The 6,132-nt window shown below is 42.8% G+C and overlaps 1 pseudogene; it reads right to left on the reverse strand.

Moving 5' to 3' along the window:
* Positions 1-2,482: 2,482 nt before the first annotated feature.
* On the reverse strand, positions 2,483-5,868 carry LOC107282051 (uncharacterized; annotated as a pseudogene).
* Between the last annotated feature and the right edge of the window lie 264 nt (positions 5,869-6,132).

The following is a 6,132-nucleotide window of genomic DNA, read 5'->3' on the forward strand; positions in this document are numbered from 1 at the left end:
AATAATATTACATGCTAAGACTAAAATAGTCATGTATATGCTAAGTGTTTCGTGCGTATATGCTAAGTCTAATTAAGACTACAATAGTCAATTGCTACTTGTCGCACCAATTCCGTAGTCAATAATTACATACCAAGTCTAATTACAAATAAAGTAATATTATATTAAAACTCAAATAATATTACATGCTAAGACTAAAATAGTAATGTATGCTAAGTGTTTCGTGCGTATATGCTAAGTCTAATTAAGACTACAATAGTCAATTGCTAGGAGTCGCACCAATTCCGTAGTCAATAATGTCATACTAAGTCTAATTTGCAATAAAATAATCTTATATTAAAACTCAAATAATATTAGAACACTACACAATCTTATATGATAAGTCTAATTACAGGTCTAATAATCTTAATTAATTGCATTACAAATATAACAATCATTTATATTATTACGTCACTTGCCTGCTCCAATTCCTTCTAGGGCTAGCTCTTCCACTCAGGCTTGACGGACGACTCTGACAACACGTCTTTTCTGCAAGATACAAAAAAATGTATTAGGATAAATGCGAAGTAACATATATATATATATATACATATATACATATATATACATATATATATACATATATATATATATTGCATTTCACGTTAACGTTCGTCCTCGTTTGTTCGCTCGTTCACGTTCCCTAGCTCGTTCACGTTCGTTCGCTCGTTCTCATTCACGTTCGTTCGCTTGTTCTCATTCACGTTCGTTCTCTCGTTCTCGCTTGTCTTCGTTCGATCGTTCTCGTTCTCGCTCTCGTTCGTTCGATCGTTCTCGTTCTCGTTCACGTTGTCGCGGCAACGTACGTTGACGTGTTCGTTCTCGCTCTCGTTCGTTCGATCGTTCTCGTTCTCGTTCGTTAACGGCGGTGTGGCGGCATCGGGGCGGCGGTTGGCGCGGCGGCGTGGCGACGGCGGCGGCGGCGTGGCGTTGTGGGGCCGTGGCGGCGGCGGCGTGGCGTGGCGGCGGTGGCGTGGCGTGGCGTGGCGGCGGCGGCGTGGCGTGACGGCGGCGGCATTGCGCGCGCTGCGGCGAAGGCGGCGGCGGCGTGGCGACGGCGGCGGCGGCGTGGCGTTGGCATGCGGCGGCGGCGTTGCGCGGCGTCGAAGGCGGCGGCGTCGAAGGCGACGGAGAGAGATCGAGATCGGAGAGATCGAGATGCATGAAGGGAGATGCGGCGGCTCTCACCCCAGAGATGCGGCGGCAGCGGAGGAGGCGGAGGCGGCGGCGAGGACGACGAGCTCGAGACGACGGCGAGATACGGCGGCGTCGGCGCGGGGATTTGCCCTAGGCAGTGGCGGCGAAGGAGAGAGGCCGAGAGAGATCGATCGGCCGAAAACGTTTAAGTGTTGGTGAAGAAGACGAGGGCGCACCGGGAATATATATACCCCTGGATCTTTACTCCCGGTTGTTCTCAACAACCGGGACTATCTTTAGTCCCGGTTGTTGACAACAACCGGGAGTAAAGAAAAAATCTTTACTCCCGGTTGTTGAGAACAACCGGGACTAAAGATATCTTGATATCTTTAACCGGGAGTAAAGAAAAGATCTTTAGTCCCGGTTGTTCTCAACAACCGGGAGTAAATATCTTTTCCCGCTATTTCGAAATTCTTTTTAAACCCGGTTAGGGTTAAGAACCGGGACTAAAGATTATAGCACTGCATATGATTTTCGCTTACATATGTGTTTCTAAAATAGAAGTTAATGCATTAACATTATTTAAAGTACAAAGATTGATGACAATTACTTCGAAAAATTATTTTTGTCTGTAATAAATTAAGTGGATAAATCGTAATAAGCAAATATATGACTTATAATTAATAAAAATTCCAATATATATATATTCTTAGCATATATATGAATGATATTATTATATTGGTAAAAACTCTAATTAAGATATTAATGTACATACTGCATGATTTAAAATTAATAAAAATTGTAATCATCATATGTACTTAGCGTATGAATTATATTAAATTAAATGCTAAAAACTCTAATTAACATATGTAAATGCCACATGCATGATTTAAACCTTTTAAAAATTCGAATAGTCATATATAAGTAGCATATGAAAGATAGTAAATTAAATTGTGAAAAACTCTAATATATGAATGATAGTTTTAAAAATATATTAAATTTAATACTTTTAAAAATTCTCCAGTCAATTATAATTAGCATATGAATGATAGTAAATTAAATGTTAAAAACTCTAATTAACATATGAAATTGCCACTTGCGTGATTTAAAACTTTTTAAAATCCTCTAGTCAATTATAATTAGCATATGAATGCTAGTAAATTAAATGTTAAAAACTCTAATTAACATACATATGAAATTGCCACCTGTGTGATTTAAAACTTTTAAAAATTGTAAGTATCACATATAACTAACATATACATGATTTAAACTTGTTGAAACCTCTAATAATCGTGCGTAATTAACATATGCCATACATCAATTGATTTATATGGATAATCAATACATCCAAAATAGTTTACATCGTGTACACAATAATTACGGCATTACATCGGCGGTGACGGTTGACCGCACGTACTTTCTCCTCACTATTGTTCCCTCCTTGTGATCGCTGCGTGAGTAAGGGGTGTCTTCATTTGATAGGAGGATGCTAGGGTCAATCGTCACTGTGAAAGGGGGTTGCCCATCCAACTGATCGTAATGCTCGTCAGTCTTGTCCTCAACTCCGACGATTTTTCTTTTGCCTGGGAGAACCACTTGACGCTTAGGCTCATCAGGCCCTCTGCCCTTCTTTCCTTTGCTAGACATGTCCTTCACGAAAAAGACTTGCGTTACATCATTGGCAAGGACAAAAGGTTCGTCCGAGTATCCAACCTTGTTAAGGTCAACAGTTGTCATCCCACTGTCATCAATCATTACGCCTCCACCAGTCAACCTAACCCATTGGCACCGGAACAGAGGAACCTTGAGAGGACCATAGTCAAGTTCCCATATGTCCTCGATGGCACCATAATACGTGGCAGTTGTTCCATCGTGTCCCATGGCATCGACACGAACAGCGCTGTTTTGGTTCGTGCTCTTCATGTCTTGGGCTCTCGTGTAGAATGTGTACCCATTGATCTCATATCCCTGGAATGTCGCGATAGACCCAGACGGTCCCCTCGCCAGGAAGGCAAGTTGTTGGTTGATCGACTCGTTACCCATGAGATGTTGTCGTAGCCACGCGGGGAAAGTATCAATGTGATGCCGTGTAATCCATGCATCGGACTTACCGATGTTCCTGGCGCGAACTAGAGCCAAGTGCTCCTCGATGTAAGGAGCTACCAATGAAGAGTGTTGCAGAACAGTGAAATGGGCTTTACGGAATAAATTGTTGTCTACCGTCATTATTGCTTTCCTTCCGAGAGTTCCCTTTCCCCGTAGTCTCCCTTCATGGCGTGATTCAGGTACCCCGATTGGGCGAAGGTCTTCGATAAATTCTACGTAAAATTCGATGACCTCCTCTGTTCCATAACCCTTGGCGATGCTTGCCTCTGGACGAGCACGGTTACGAACATACTTCTTCAGAACGCCCATGTACCTCTCGAAAGGAAACATGTTGTGTAGGTACATAGGCCCGAGAATACGGATCTCTTTCACAAGGTGACAAAGCAGATGCGTCATTATATTGAAAAATGAAGGTGGAAATATCAACTCAAAACTGACGAGACATTGCACCACTTCATTCTGAAGGGCTTCTAATCTATCCGGATCGATGACCTTCTGCGAAATTGCGTTCATGAATGCACATAGCTTTGTTATTGTTGCCCGGACATTGTCTGGAAGGATACCCCTTATTACAACTGGTAGCAGTTGTGTCATCAACACGTGACAGTCATGAGACTTTAGGTTTATGAACTTCTTCTCCTTCGTGCTTATTATTCGCTTGATATTCGTGGAGTATCCAGACGGTACCTTTATGCTCTCCAAGCATTCAAACATACTTTCCTTCTCTGCCTTGCTAAGAGTGTAGCTGGCTGGACTCAAGTAATGGCTTCCTTTCTCCTTTGGTTCCAGGTGAAGGTCGCCGCGTTGTTCCATATGCTTCAGATCATTACGTGCTTCCAGTGTATCTTTCGACTTTCCGTATACACCTAGGAAGCCAAGAAGGTTTACGCAAAGGTTTTTAGTGAGGTGCATCACGTCGATTGCGTGGCGTACGTCCAAGAATTCCCAATATGGTAACTCCCAAAATAGAGTTCTTTTTCCACATCGCCGCGTGACCATCTTCGCTCTCTATATGCTGGCTTCCAGGCCCCTTTCCGAACACTACTTTAAGATCTTTAACCATAGCAAACACTGTTTTCCCGCTGCGATGTTTAGGATTCGTACGGTGGTCGGCCTTATGTTCGAAGTGCTTGCCTTTCTTCCGTACCGGGTGGTTTGCTGCAAGGAATCGACGATGACCCATGTATACAACCTTCCTACAGTGCTTAAGATACGTACTTTCTGTTTCATCCATACAGTGAGTGCAAGCCTTGTACCCCTTGTTGGACTGTCCGGATAGGTTGCTAAGTGCAGGCCAATCGTTGATGGTTACGAACAACAGCGCTCGTAGGTTAAACTCCTCCTGTTTGTCCTCGTCCCACACGGGGACACCTTCCTTCTTCCACAACTGTTTAAGATCTTCGACCAGTGGTCTTAGGTACACGTCGATGTCGTTACCAGGTTGCTTGGGGCCTTGAATAATAATCGGCATCATTATGTACTTCCTCTTCATGCATAGCCAGGGGGGAGGTTGTAGATACACATCGTAACGGGCCAAGTGCTATGGCCGCTGCTCATCTCTCCAAAAGGATTCATGCCATCCGTACTCAAACCAAACCGTATGTTTCGTGCGTCCTTTCCAAATTCTTTAAATTTTCTGTCGATGTTTCGCCACTGCGAACCATCGGCGGGGTGTCTCAGCATCCCGTCCTGTTGATGCTCTTCAGCGTGCCATCGCAACATTCTAGCATTCCCCTTGTTCCTGAACAAACGCCTTAGCCGTGGTATTATAGGAAAATACCACATCACCTTAGCAGGAATTCTCTTCTTTGTTAGCTGCCCGTCAACTTCTCCTGGATCGTCCCGTCTAATCTTGTATCGTAGTGCTTTGCAAACAGGGCATGCTTCTAGGTTCTCATACTCCTCACCGCGATATAGGATACAATCGTTCGGACATGCGTGAATCTTATGAACTTCCAGTCCTAACGGGCAGACTATCTTCTTAGCCTCGTACGTTGTCTCGGGCAATTTGTTTCCCCCCGGAAGAATGTTCTTGACGAGTTTCAATAAATCGCCAAATGCCTTGTCACTAACCCCATTTTTTGCCTTCCATTGCAACAACTCCAGAGTGGTATCCAACTTTTTGTGCCCCTGCTCGCAACCTAGGTACAACGAAGTTCTATGGTCCTCCAACATCTTGTCCAATTTATGGGCCTCCTTTTCACTTTCGCAGTCTTCCCTGGCATCCTGCAACATCTGACCAAGATCATCCGCAACGTCGTTACCATCAGCAGCTATTTCCTCCTCGCCCGTTTGATTTCCTTCAAATCCAACATACTGAGCAAAGTCCGGAATATTGTCGTCTTCCACTTCATCTTCTTCCATTTCAACACCTTGCTCTCCGTGGGATGTCCAACAATTATAGCTTGGCATGAACCCCGACTCAAACAAGTGGAAATGAATAGTCCTGGATGCAGAATACTCCTTCTGATTCTTACACTTATTGCATGGACAACAAATAAAACCCCTTTGCCTGTTAGCTTCGGCCACTCTCAAAAAATAGTGCACGCCGTCAATAAACTCTTTGGACCGCCGATCAGCGTACATCCATTGCCGATCCATCTACATGAGTCAAAAAAACCGCACACAAATAATTATTCTTAGAATAATGACAGTCATACAATAATTATAAGATATCTTTATTCATACAAAAATCATAAAATATTACACCAAATAATTCTTAAAAACTATTTGTAAAGTTTTAAACTAATTTTAATGTGTTTTACTTCTTTTAATTTTTATTTTAGTTTGTTTTCTATTATTTAATATTAACTTTCACTAGAGTTTTCCTTCTCAACTATTTTATAAAAC

The sequence above is a fragment of the Oryza sativa genome, chromosome 8, assembly GCF_034140825.1.
Source record: "Oryza sativa Japonica Group chromosome 8, ASM3414082v1".
Taxonomy (NCBI): domain Eukaryota; kingdom Viridiplantae; phylum Streptophyta; class Magnoliopsida; order Poales; family Poaceae; genus Oryza; species Oryza sativa.